This window comes from Pelobates fuscus, chromosome 6 (assembly GCF_036172605.1).
Source record: "Pelobates fuscus isolate aPelFus1 chromosome 6, aPelFus1.pri, whole genome shotgun sequence".
In the NCBI taxonomy this organism is placed as follows: domain Eukaryota; kingdom Metazoa; phylum Chordata; class Amphibia; order Anura; family Pelobatidae; genus Pelobates; species Pelobates fuscus.
In genome coordinates, this window is record NC_086322.1 from 6,966,556 (window position 1) to 6,979,395 (window position 12,840).

The following is a 12,840-nucleotide window of genomic DNA, read 5'->3' on the forward strand; positions in this document are numbered from 1 at the left end:
ATTTCTTAATTGTTTATGAGGGCTTTGTTGGTTTAGGAGAAAATTGTGGTTCTAATATATGTTGGAAAAGCACATGAAGGATTTAACTTTCTTTCTCATATTCTGCATGCTATCACCATGTTGAAAATAAAGTAAAGTTGTGCAGAGGAGAAATTAATTATAAATAGTCTTGTGCAAAATAATGTTTGGGGAGGTTGGCCTGGTTCCATAACTTGAATCCACAGTCGAACGTAACGACTGCCTTGAATTTACCTTTACAGTTTTATTCATCGATACATTCAGGCGTGTACTGGAAGGAATTTGATTCAAACCTACCCTCTCCATCACATATTTGCACAAGTCTAAGTATGAATAAAAATAGAATTCCGTATGTCAAAACATGTATTTTTTCCCCTTTGTTTGTTGTTAACAAAGATTTTGCAGTCTTAAGAAAGACTTTGCAGTCTTAAAAGCGTCATCTGAGCAGTTAGGACTTGCATTAATGACTTACGATAAACCATTGATTTTAAATGGTTGATAATGAAAACGACACATTTTTTATGATTTCTCTCATACATTTCTAAGTAAAAGCTAAACGAGTATTAATATAAGATGTTAGCTTTGAAAGGTGATATCAGAAGCACCAGGAAATATATATATTGATGGTGGCATGCCAACATCTTCTCTTTGGAGCACTTGAAGGGTTTTGCTATAAGTGATTTTTGCTGACTATATTAAACACAGTTCGAAGCTACGTGTTTCAAAAGAAAAAACACCAAATGCTTGGGCTCGTCCGGGATTTGAACCCGGGACCTCTCGCACCCTAAGCGAGAATCATACCCCTAGACCAACGAGCCATTACATTAGTTGGGTTTTAGGAAAAAAATTGCCAGACTAACGCGCCAGACAGCGTTTGTGTTCTCAAAATAGAAACAAAGTTTTCGTTTTGAAGTGAGGATTTTAAAATTCCTCAATAGGATCTGTTTTTCCAATATCATTTTCATTGTATGGGTGAATTAACAGTTGAGGTTTATGTACGATGGTGATAAATCATATTGACTGTTGTCAAAGTTGAGTCTGCTTCTGGTCAAATTGCTGGGGAAGACTTAAAATGTCCATTCATTTCTTAATTGTTTATGAGGGCTTTGTTGGTTTAGGAGAAATTTGTGGTTCTAATATATGTTGGAAAAGCACATGAAGGATTTAACTTTCTTTCTCATATTCTGCATGCTATCACCATGTTGAAAATAAAGTAAAGTTGTGCAGAGGAGAAATTAATTATAAATAGTCTTGTGCAAAATAATGTTTGGGGAGGTTGGCCTGGTTCCATAACTTGAATCCACAGTCGAACGTAACGACTGCCTTGAATTTACCTTTACAGTTTTATTCATCGATACATTCAGGCGTGTACTGGAAGGAATTTGATTCAAACCTACCCTCTCCATCACATATTTGCACAAGTCTAAGTATGAATAAAAATAGAATTCCGTATGTCAAAACATGTATTTTTTCCCCTTTGCTTGTTGTTAACAAAGATTTTGCAGTCTTAAGAAAGACTTTGCAGTCTTAAAAGCGTCATCTGAGCAGTTAGGACTTGCATTAATGACTTACGATAAACCATTGATTTTAAATGGTTGATAATGAAAACGACACATTTTTTATGATTTCTCTCATACATTTCTAAGTAAAAGCTAAACGAGTATTAATATAAGATGTTAGCTTTGAAAGGTGATATCAGAAGCACCAGGAAATATATATATTGATGGTGGCATGCCAACATCTTCTCTTTGGAGCACTTGAAGGGTTTTGCTATAAGTGATTTTTGCTGACTATATTAAACACACTTCGAAGCTACGTGTTTCAAAAGAAAAAACACCAAATGCTTGGGCTCGTCCGGGATTTGAACCCGGGACCTCTCGCACCCTAAGCGAGAATCATACCCCTAGACCAACGAGCCATTACATTAGTTGGGTTTTAGGAAAAAAATTGCCAGACTAACGCGCCAGACAGCGTTTGTGTTCTCAAAATAGAAACAAAGTTTTCGTTTTGAAGTGAGGATTTTAAAATTCCTCAATAGGATCTGTTTTTCCAATATCATTTTCATTGTATGGGTGAATTAACAGTTGAGGTTTATGTACGATGGTGATAAATCATATTGACTGTTGTCAAAGTTGAGTCTGCTTCTGGTCAAATTGCTGGGGAAGACTTAAAATGTCCATTCATTTCTTAATTGTTTATGAGGGCTTTGTTGGTTTAGGAGAAATTGGTGGTTCTAATATATGTTGGAAAAGCACATGAAGGATTTAACTTTCTTTCTCATATTCTGCATGCTATCACCATGTTGAAAATAAAGTAAAGTTGTGCAGAGGAGAAATTAATTATAAATAGTCTTGTGCAAAATAATGTTTGGGGAGGTTGGCCTGGTTCCATAACTTGAATCCACAGTCGAACGTAACGACTGCCTTGAATTTACCTTTACAGTTTTATTCATCGATACATTCAGGCGTGTACTGGAAGGAATTTGATTCAAACCTACCCTCTCCATCACATATTTGCACAAGTCTAAGTATGAATAAAAATAGAATTCCGTATGTCAAAACATGTATTTTTTCCCCTTTGTTTGTTGTTAACAAAGATTTTGCAGTCTTAAGAAAGACTTTGCAGTCTTAAAAGCGTCATCTGAGCAGTTAGGACTTGCATTAATGACTTACGATAAACCATTGATTTTAAATGGTTGATAATGAAAACGACACATTTTTTATGATTTCTCTCATACATTTCTAAGTAAAAGCTAAACGAGTATTAATATAAGATGTTAGCTCTGAAAGGTGATATCAGAAGCACCAGGAAATATATATATTGATGGTGGCATGCCAACATCTTCTCTTTGGAGCACTTGAAGGGTTTTGCTATAAGTGATTTTTGCTGACTATATTAAACACAGTTCGAAGCTACGTGTTTCAAAAGAAAAAACACCAAATGCTTGGGCTCGTCCGGGATTTGAACCCGGGACCTCTCGCACCCTAAGCGAGAATCATACCCCTAGACCAACGAGCCATTACATTAGTTGGGTTTTAGGAAAAAAATTGCCAGACTAACGCGCCAGACAGCGTTTGTGTTCTCAAAATAGAAACAAAGTTTTCGTTTTGAAGTGAGGATTTTAAAATTCCTCAATAGGATCTGTTTTTCCAATATCATTTTCATTGTATGGGTGAATTAACAGTTGAGGTTTATGTACGATGGTGATAAATCATATTGACTGTTGTCAAAGTTGAGTCTGCTTCTGGTCAAATTGCTGGGGAAGACTTAAAATGTCCATTCATTTCTTAATTGTTTATGAGGGCTTTGTTGGTTTAGGAGAAAATTGTGGTTCTAATATATGTTGGAAAAGCACATGAAGGATTTAACTTTCTTTCTCATATTCTGCATGCTATCACCATGTTGAAAATAAAGTAAAGTTGTGCAGAGGAGAAATTAATTATAAATAGTCTTGTGCAAAATAATGTTTGGGGAGGTTGGCCTGGTTCCATAACTTGAATCCACAGTCGAACGTAACGACTGCCTTGAATTTACCTTTACAGTTTTATTCATCGATACATTCAGGCGTGTACTGGAAGGAATTTGATTCAAACCTACCCTCTCCATCACATATTTGCACAAGTCTAAGTATGAATAAAAATAGAATTCCGTATGTCAAAACATGTATTTTTTCCCCTTTGTTTGTTGTTAACAAAGATTTTGCAGTCTTAAGAAAGACTTTGCAGTCTTAAAAGCGTCATCTGAGCAGTTAGGACTTGCATTAATGACTTACGATAAACCATTGATTTTAAATGGTTGATAATGAAAACGACACATTTTTTATGATTTCTCTCATACATTTCTAAGTAAAAGCTAAACGAGTATTAATATAAGATGTTAGCTTTGAAAGGTGATATCAGAAGCACCAGGAAATATATATATTGATGGTGGCATGCCAACATCTTCTCTTTGGAGCACTTGAAGGGTTTTGCTATAAGTGATTTTTGCTGACTATATTAAACACAGTTCGAAGCTACGTGTTTCAAAAGAAAAAACACCAAATGCTTGGGCTCGTCCGGGATTTGAACCCGGGACCTCTCGCACCCTAAGCGAGAATCATACCCCTAGACCAACGAGCCATTACATTAGTTGGGTTTTAGGAAAAAAATTGCCAGACTAACGCGCCAGACAGCGTTTGTGTTCTCAAAATAGAAACAAAGTTTTCGTTTTGAAGTGAGGATTTTAAAATTCCTCAATAGGATCTGTTTTTCCAATATCATTTTCATTGTATGGGTGAATTAACAGTTGAGGTTTATGTACGATGGTGATAAATCATATTGACTGTTGTCAAAGTTGAGTCTGCTTCTGGTCAAATTGCTGGGGAAGACTTAAAATGTCCATTCATTTCTTAATTGTTTATGAGGGCTTTGTTGGTTTAGGAGAAATTTGTGGTTCTAATATATGTTGGAAAAGCACATGAAGGATTTAACTTTCTTTCTCATATTCTGCATGCTATCACCATGTTGAAAATAAAGTAAAGTTGTGCAGAGGAGAAATTAATTATAAATAGTCTTGTGCAAAATAATGTTTGGGGAGGTTGGCCTGGTTCCATAACTTGAATCCACAGTCGAACGTAACGACTGCCTTGAATTTACCTTTACAGTTTTATTCATCGATACATTCAGGCGTGTACTGGAAGGAATTTGATTCAAACCTACCCTCTCCATCACATATTTGCACAAGTCTAAGTATGAATAAAAATAGAATTCCGTATGTCAAAACATGTATTTTTTCCCCTTTGCTTGTTGTTAACAAAGATTTTGCAGTCTTAAGAAAGACTTTGCAGTCTTAAAAGCGTCATCTGAGCAGTTAGGACTTGCATTAATGACTTACGATAAACCATTGATTTTAAATGGTTGATAATGAAAACGACACATTTTTTATGATTTCTCTCATACATTTCTAAGTAAAAGCTAAACGAGTATTAATATAAGATGTTAGCTTTGAAAGGTGATATCAGAAGCACCAGGAAATATATATATTGATGGTGGCATGCCAACATCTTCTCTTTGGAGCACTTGAAGGGTTTTGCTATAAGTGATTTTTGCTGACTATATTAAACACACTTCGAAGCTACGTGTTTCAAAAGAAAAAACACCAAATGCTTGGGCTCGTCCGGGATTTGAACCCGGGACCTCTCGCACCCTAAGCGAGAATCATACCCCTAGACCAACGAGCCATTACATTAGTTGGGTTTTAGGAAAAAAATTGCCAGACTAACGCGCCAGACAGCGTTTGTGTTCTCAAAATAGAAACAAAGTTTTCGTTTTGAAGTGAGGATTTTAAAATTCCTCAATAGGATCTGTTTTTCCAATATCATTTTCATTGTATGGGTGAATTAACAGTTGAGGTTTATGTACGATGGTGATAAATCATATTGACTGTTGTCAAAGTTGAGTCTGCTTCTGGTCAAATTGCTGGGGAAGACTTAAAATGTCCATTCATTTCTTAATTGTTTATGAGGGCTTTGTTGGTTTAGGAGAAATTGGTGGTTCTAATATATGTTGGAAAAGCACATGAAGGATTTAACTTTCTTTCTCATATTCTGCATGCTATCACCATGTTGAAAATAAAGTAAAGTTGTGCAGAGGAGAAATTAATTATAAATAGTCTTGTGCAAAATAATGTTTGGGGAGGTTGGCCTGGTTCCATAACTTGAATCCACAGTCGAACGTAACGACTGCCTTGAATTTACCTTTACAGTTTTATTCATCGATACATTCAGGCGTGTACTGGAAGGAATTTGATTCAAACCTACCCTCTCCATCACATATTTGCACAAGTCTAAGTATGAATAAAAATAGAATTCCGTATGTCAAAACATGTATTTTTTCCCCTTTGTTTGTTGTTAACAAAGATTTTGCAGTCTTAAGAAAGACTTTGCAGTCTTAAAAGCGTCATCTGAGCAGTTAGGACTTGCATTAATGACTTACGATAAACCATTGATTTTAAATGGTTGATAATGAAAACGACACATTTTTTATGATTTCTCTCATACATTTCTAAGTAAAAGCTAAACGAGTATTAATATAAGATGTTAGCTCTGAAAGGTGATATCAGAAGCACCAGGAAATATATATATTGATGGTGGCATGCCAACATCTTCTCTTTGGAGCACTTGAAGGGTTTTGCTATAAGTGATTTTTGCTGACTATATTAAACACACTTCGAAGCTACGTGTTTCAAAAGAAAAAACACCAAATGCTTGGGCTCGTCCGGGATTTGAACCCGGGACCTCTCGCACCCTAAGCGAGAATCATACCCCTAGACCAACGAGCCATTACATTAGTTGGGTTTTAGGAAAAAAATTGCCAGACTAACGCGCCAGACAGCGTTTGTGTTCTCAAAATAGAAACAAAGTTTTCGTTTTGAAGTGAGGATTTTAAAATTCCTCAATAGGATCTGTTTTTCCAATATCATTTTCATTGTATGGGTGAATTAACAGTTGAGGTTTATGTACGATGGTGATAAATCATATTGACTGTTGTCAAAGTTGAGTCTGCTTCTGGTCAAATTGCTGGGGAAGACTTAAAATGTCCATTCATTTCTTAATTGTTTATGAGGGCTTTGTTGGTTTAGGAGAAATTTGTGGTTCTAATATATGTTGGAAAAGCACATGAAGGATTTAACTTTCTTTCTCATATTCTGCATGCTATCACCATGTTGAAAATAAAGTAAAGTTGTGCAGAGGAGAAATTAATTATAAATAGTCTTGTGCAAAATAATGTTTGGGGAGGTTGGCCTGGTTCCATAACTTGAATCCACAGTCGAACGTAACGACTGCCTTGAATTTACCTTTACAGTTTTATTCATCGATACATTCAGGCGTGTACTGGAAGGAATTTGATTCAAACCTACCCTCTCCATCACATATTTGCACAAGTCTAAGTATGAATAAAAATAGAATTCCGTATGTCAAAACATGTATTTTTTCCCCTTTGTTTGTTGTTAACAAAGATTTTGCAGTCTTAAGAAAGACTTTGCAGTCTTAAAAGCGTCATCTGAGCAGTTAGGACTTGCATTAATGACTTACGATAAACCATTGATTTTAAATGGTTGATAATGAAAACAACACATTTTTTATGATTTCTCTCATACATTTCTAAGTAAAAGCTAAACGAGTATTAATATAAGATGTTAGCTTTGAAAGGTGATATCAGAAGCACCAGGAAATATATATATTGATGGTGGCATGCCAACATCTTCTCTTTGGAGCACTTGAAGGGTTTTGCTATAAGTGATTTTTGCTGACTATATTAAACACAGTTCGAAGCTACGTGTTTCAAAAGAAAAAACACCAAATGCTTGGGCTCGTCCGGGATTTGAACCCGGGACCTCTCGCACCCTAAGCGAGAATCATACCCCTAGACCAACGAGCCATTACATTAGTTGGGTTTTAGGAAAAAAATTGCCAGACTAACGCGCCAGACAGCGTTTGTGTTCTCAAAATAGAAACAAAGTTTTCGTTTTGAAGTGAGGATTTTAAAATTCCTCAATAGGATCTGTTTTTCCAATATCATTTTCATTGTATGGGTGAATTAACAGTTGAGGTTTATGTACGATGGTGATAAATCATATTGACTGTTGTCAAAGTTGAGTCTGCTTCTGGTCAAATTGCTGGGGAAGACTTAAAATGTCCATTCATTTCTTAATTGTTTATGAGGGCTTTGTTGGTTTAGGAGAAATTTGTGGTTCTAATATATGTTGGAAAAGCACATGAAGGATTTAACTTTCTTTCTCATATTCTGCATGCTATCACCATGTTGAAAATAAAGTAAATATGTGCAGAGGAGAAATTAATTATAAATAGTCTTGTGCACTATAATGTTTGGGGAGGTTGGCCTGGTTCCATAACTTGAATCCACAGTCGAACGTAACGACTGCCTTGAATTTACCTTTACAGTTTTATTCATCGATACATTCAGGCGTGTACTGGAAGGAATTTGATTCAAACCTACCCTCTCCATCACATATTTGCACAAGTCTAAGTATGAATAAAAATAGAATTCCGTATGTCAAAACATGTATTTTTTCCCCTTTGTTTGTTGTTAACAAAGATTTTGCAGTCTTAAGAAAGACTTTGCAGTCTTAAAAGCGTCATCTGAGCAGTTAGGACTTGCATTAATGACTTACGATAAACCATTGATTTTAAATGGTTGATAATGAAAACGACACATTTTTCATGATTTCTCTCATACATTTCTAAGTAAAAGCTAAACGAGTATTAATATAAGATGTTAGCTTTGAAAGGTGATATCAGAAGCACCAGGAAATATATATATTGATGGTGGCATGCCAACATCTTCTCTTTGGAGCACTTGAAGGGTTTTGCTATAAGTGATTTTTGCTGACTATATTAAACACAGTTCGAAGCTACGTGTTTCAAAAGAAAAAACACCAAATGCTTGGGCTCGTCCGGGATTTGAACCCGGGACCTCTCGCACCCTAAGCGAGAATCATACCCCTAGACCAACGAGCCATTACATTAGTTGGGTTTTAGGAAAAAAATTGCCAGACTAACGCGCCAGACAGCGTTTGTGTTCTCAAAATAGAAACAAAGTTTTCGTTTTGAAGTGAGGATTTTAAAATTCCTCAATAGGATCTGTTTTTCCAATATCATTTTCATTGTATGGGTGAATTAACAGTTGAGGTTTATGTACGATGGTGATAAATCATATTGACTGTTGTCAAAGTTGAGTCTGCTTCTGGTCAAATTGCTGGGGAAGACTTAAAATGTCCATTCATTTCTTAATTGTTTATGAGGGCTTTGTTGGTTTAGGAGAAATTTGTGGTTCTAATATATGTTGGAAAAGCACATGAAGGATTTAACTTTCTTTCTTATATTCTGCATGCTATCACCATGTTGAAAATAAAGTAAAGATGTGCAGAGGAGAAATTAATTATAAATAGTCTTGTGCAAAATAATGTTTGGGGAGGTTGGCCTGGTTCCATAACTTGAATCCACAGTCGAACGTAACGACTGCCTTGAATTTACCTTTACAGTTTTATTCATCGATACATTCAGGCGTGTACTGGAAGGAATTTGATTCAAACCTACCCTCTCCATCACATATTTGCACAAGTCTAAGTATGAATAAAAATAGAATTCCGTATGTCAAAACATGTATTTTTTCCCCTTTGTTTGTTGTTAACAAAGATTTTGCAGTCTTAAGAAAGACTTTGCAGTCTTAAAAGCGTCATCTGAGCAGTTAGGACTTGCATTAATGACTTACGATAAACCATTGATTTTAAATGGTTGATAATGAAAACGACACATTTTTTTATGATTTTTCTCATACATTTCTAAGTAAAAGCTAAACGAGTATTAACCCCTTAACACCGCAGCCAAATGTACAAGTTGTGAACGAAACAAAACGTAAACAAAACCTGGCATTTGCGCTATATGTCTGTCCAACCGTAATTCACCTCTTTCATATTAAATGCACCCCCCCTTATTATATATCATTTTATTCAGGGGAAACAGGGCTTTCATTTAATATCAAATATTTAGCTATGAAACATAATTTAATATGAAAAAAATGGGAGAAAATAAGATTTTTTTTGATTTTTTTCGTTCTACATGACATTTTAACTGTTAATGTCATAATACTGTTTGCTTTTACTGCAATAAAATACACATATTTGTATTCAGCAAAGTCTCACGTGTAAAACAGTACCCCCTATGTACAGGTTTTATGGTGTTTTGGGAAGTTACAGGGTCAAATATAGCGTGTTACATTTGAAATTGAAATTCGCCAGATTGGTTACGTTGCCTTTGAGACTGTATAGTAGCCCAGGAAATAAATTTACACCCATAATGGCATACCATTTGCAATAGTAGACGACCCAAGGTATTGCAAATAAGCGATGTCCAGTCTTTTTTAGTAGCCATTTGGTCACAAACACTGGCCAAAGTTAGCGTTCGTATTTGTTTGTGTGTGAAAAATGCAAAAAACGCCAATTTTGGCCAGTGTTTGTGACTAAGTGGCTACTAAAAAAGACTGGACATACCCCATTTGCAATACCTTTGGTTGTCTACTATTGCAAATGGTATGCCATCATAGGGGTAATTTTCATTCTTGGGCTACCATAGGGTCATAAAGGCAACGTAAGCAATCTGGCGAATTTTAATGTGAAATAAATTAAACACAAGCATTATATTTGACGCTGTAATTTTTGAAAACACCATAAAACCTGTACATGAGGGGTACTGTTGTACTCAGGAGACTTCGCTGAACACAAATATTTGTGTTTCAAAACAGTAAAAAGTATTGCAGCAATAATATCGTCCCTGTAAGTGCTGTTTGTGCGTGAAAAATGCAAAAAACGTCACTTTTACTGGCGATATCATGGTTGTAATACATTTTACTGTTTTGAAACACTAATATTTGTGTTCAGCGAAGTCTCCCGAGTAAAACAGTACCCCCCATGTACAGGTTTTGTGGTGTCTTGGAAAGTTATAGGGTTAAATATAGTGCTAGCAAATTAAATTCCCTATACTTTCGGCATGGGTGGTCAGGCAGGTCCCGCTAATTGTAATTAATTAGGATACCTAATTATGTAAAATTATTACATAAATATATGTGTAGAATTAATATATGTATATATATACATATGTGTATATATACGTATATATATATATATTTTTTTTTTTAATATTTTTATTTATATATAGGTATATATATAGTGATATATACGTATATATTTATGTATATAGATATATATATTATTTCGTTCTACGTGTATTTTGATATAAATATATATATATTAATATCACAATACAGTTAGAACGAAATAAAACACATCTATATATTTTTTAATATTTTATTTTTAATTATTTATTTTATTTTATTTTTTTACGTATTTACATATTTATTTTTTTTATATTATTTATAAATATATATATAACAATAATTATATATATATTTAATCAGTATCAGTCTACGTGTAATTTGATATTAATATATATATATATATATATTAATATTTAAATACACGTCGTGTATGTGTAAATGTGTGTGTATGTGTATATATATATATATACTTAGATCATATATATATAATATATATGATCTAAGTATATTTTATTTGTAACTGTCATTTTTTTTATTTCTTTTTTTAACTAATATTTTATTTTTATTACAGGACAGGGGGCAGAGACAGTGTCAGCCAGTGATGTCACATCACTGGCTGACACACAGGATCAGTGATCACAGTGACTGCCTGTCACTGTGATCACCTCCTGCAGATTGGGTAATTGACCACAGGGGGGAGTGCCTGGGTGGTACAAGCACTCCCCCCTTCCAATCTGCAGGGGGATCACTGTGCCAGTTACATGTGTCAGCCAATAGGCTGACACATGTAACACTGATCGCAGTGACAGGCTGTCACTGCGATCAGAGAGCTCTGAGATCGCAGTGACAGCCTGTCACTGCGATCTCAGACTTAGCAGATCGCGGTCACTGACCCCAGGGGGACTGCCTGGGGGGCCAGGTAAGTCCCCCGACCGCGATCTGCAGAAGGGGAAAGCCGCCGGCCGCATGTGTCAGCCGATTTGAAATCGGCTGACACATGCTGAATACTGGTCGCAGTGACAGCCTGTCACTGCGATCAGAGACTGCAGATCGCGGTCACCGGCCACAGGGGGGGTTGCCTGGGGGGCCAGGCATCCCCCCAGACCGCGATCTGCAGCGGGCGATTAGCGCCGGCCATGTGGGCGGCCATTATGGCGAGGACGTACTATTACGCCCGCCGGCGTTTAGAGCCGGTTCCTGCAGGGCGTAATAGTACGTCCTCCGGATTTAAGGGGTTAATATAAGATGTTAGCTTTGAAAGGTGATATCAGAAGCACCAGGAAATATATATATTGATGGTGGCATGCCAACATCTTCTCTTTGGAGCACTTGAAGGGTTTTGCTATAAGTGATTTTTGCTGACTATATTAAACACAGTTCGAAGCTACGTGTTTCAAAAGAAAAAACACCAAATGCTTGGGCTCGTCCGGGATTTGAACCCGGGACCTCTCGCACCCTAAGCGAGAATCATACCCCTAGACCAACGAGCCATTACATTAGTTGGGTTTTAGGAAAAAAATTGCCAGACTAACGCGCCAGACAGCGTTTGTGTTCTCAAAATAGAAACAAAGTTTTCATTTTGAAGTGAGGATTTTAAAATTCCTCAATAGGATCTGTTTTTCCAATATCATTTTCATTGTATGGGTGAATTAACAGTTGAGGTTTATGTACGATGGTGATAAATCATATTGACTGTTGTCAAAGTTGAGTCTGCTTCTGGTCAAATTGCTGGGGAAGACTTAAAATGTCCATTCATTTCTTAATTGTTTATGAGGGCTTTGTTGGTTTAGGAGAAATTTGTGGTTCTAATATATGTTGGAAAAGCACATGAAGGATTTAACTTTCTTTCTCATATTCTGCATGCTATCACCATGTTGAAAATAAAGTAAAGATGTGCAGAGGAGAAATTAATTATAAATAGTCTTGTGCAAAATAATGTTTGGGGAGGTTGGCCTGGTTCCATAACTTGAATCCACAGTCGAACGTAACGACTGCCTTGAATTTACCTTTACAGTTTTATTCATCGATACATTCAGGCGTGTACTGGAAGGAATTTGATTCAAACCTACCCTCTCCATCACATATTTGCACAAGTCTAAGTATGAATAAAAATAGAATTCCGTATGTCAAAACATGTATTTTTTCCCCTTTGTTTGTTGTTAACAAAGATTTTGCAGTCTTAAGAAAGACTTTGCAGTCTTAAAAGCGT

At 35.9% G+C, this 12,840-nt stretch overlaps 9 non-coding genes across 9 annotated transcripts; all 9 read right to left on the bottom strand.

Moving 5' to 3' along the window:
* Window positions 1-764: 764 nt before the first annotated feature.
* TRNAP-AGG (transfer RNA proline (anticodon AGG)) lies at window positions 765-836 on the bottom strand. The gene has a single exon. It is a non-coding gene; the product is annotated as a tRNA-Pro (tRNA).
* A 1,028-nt stretch (window positions 837-1,864) lies between these two features.
* On the bottom strand, window positions 1,865-1,936 carry TRNAP-AGG (transfer RNA proline (anticodon AGG)). The gene has a single exon. It is a non-coding gene; the product is annotated as a tRNA-Pro (tRNA).
* Window positions 1,937-2,964: 1,028 nt separating this feature from the next.
* Window positions 2,965-3,036, bottom strand: TRNAP-AGG (transfer RNA proline (anticodon AGG)). The gene has a single exon. It is a non-coding gene; the product is annotated as a tRNA-Pro (tRNA).
* Window positions 3,037-4,064: 1,028 nt separating this feature from the next.
* TRNAP-AGG (transfer RNA proline (anticodon AGG)) lies at window positions 4,065-4,136 on the bottom strand. Its single transcript has one exon. It is a non-coding gene; the product is annotated as a tRNA-Pro (tRNA).
* A 1,028-nt stretch (window positions 4,137-5,164) lies between these two features.
* On the bottom strand, window positions 5,165-5,236 carry TRNAP-AGG (transfer RNA proline (anticodon AGG)). The gene has a single exon. It is a non-coding gene; the product is annotated as a tRNA-Pro (tRNA).
* Window positions 5,237-6,264: 1,028 nt separating this feature from the next.
* On the bottom strand, window positions 6,265-6,336 carry TRNAP-AGG (transfer RNA proline (anticodon AGG)). Its single transcript has one exon. It is a non-coding gene; the product is annotated as a tRNA-Pro (tRNA).
* A 1,028-nt stretch (window positions 6,337-7,364) lies between these two features.
* Window positions 7,365-7,436, bottom strand: TRNAP-AGG (transfer RNA proline (anticodon AGG)). Its single transcript has one exon. It is a non-coding gene; the product is annotated as a tRNA-Pro (tRNA).
* A 1,028-nt stretch (window positions 7,437-8,464) lies between these two features.
* TRNAP-AGG (transfer RNA proline (anticodon AGG)) lies at window positions 8,465-8,536 on the bottom strand. Its single transcript has one exon. It is a non-coding gene; the product is annotated as a tRNA-Pro (tRNA).
* A 3,513-nt stretch (window positions 8,537-12,049) lies between these two features.
* On the bottom strand, window positions 12,050-12,121 carry TRNAP-AGG (transfer RNA proline (anticodon AGG)). The gene has a single exon. It is a non-coding gene; the product is annotated as a tRNA-Pro (tRNA).
* Between the last annotated feature and the right edge of the window lie 719 nt (window positions 12,122-12,840).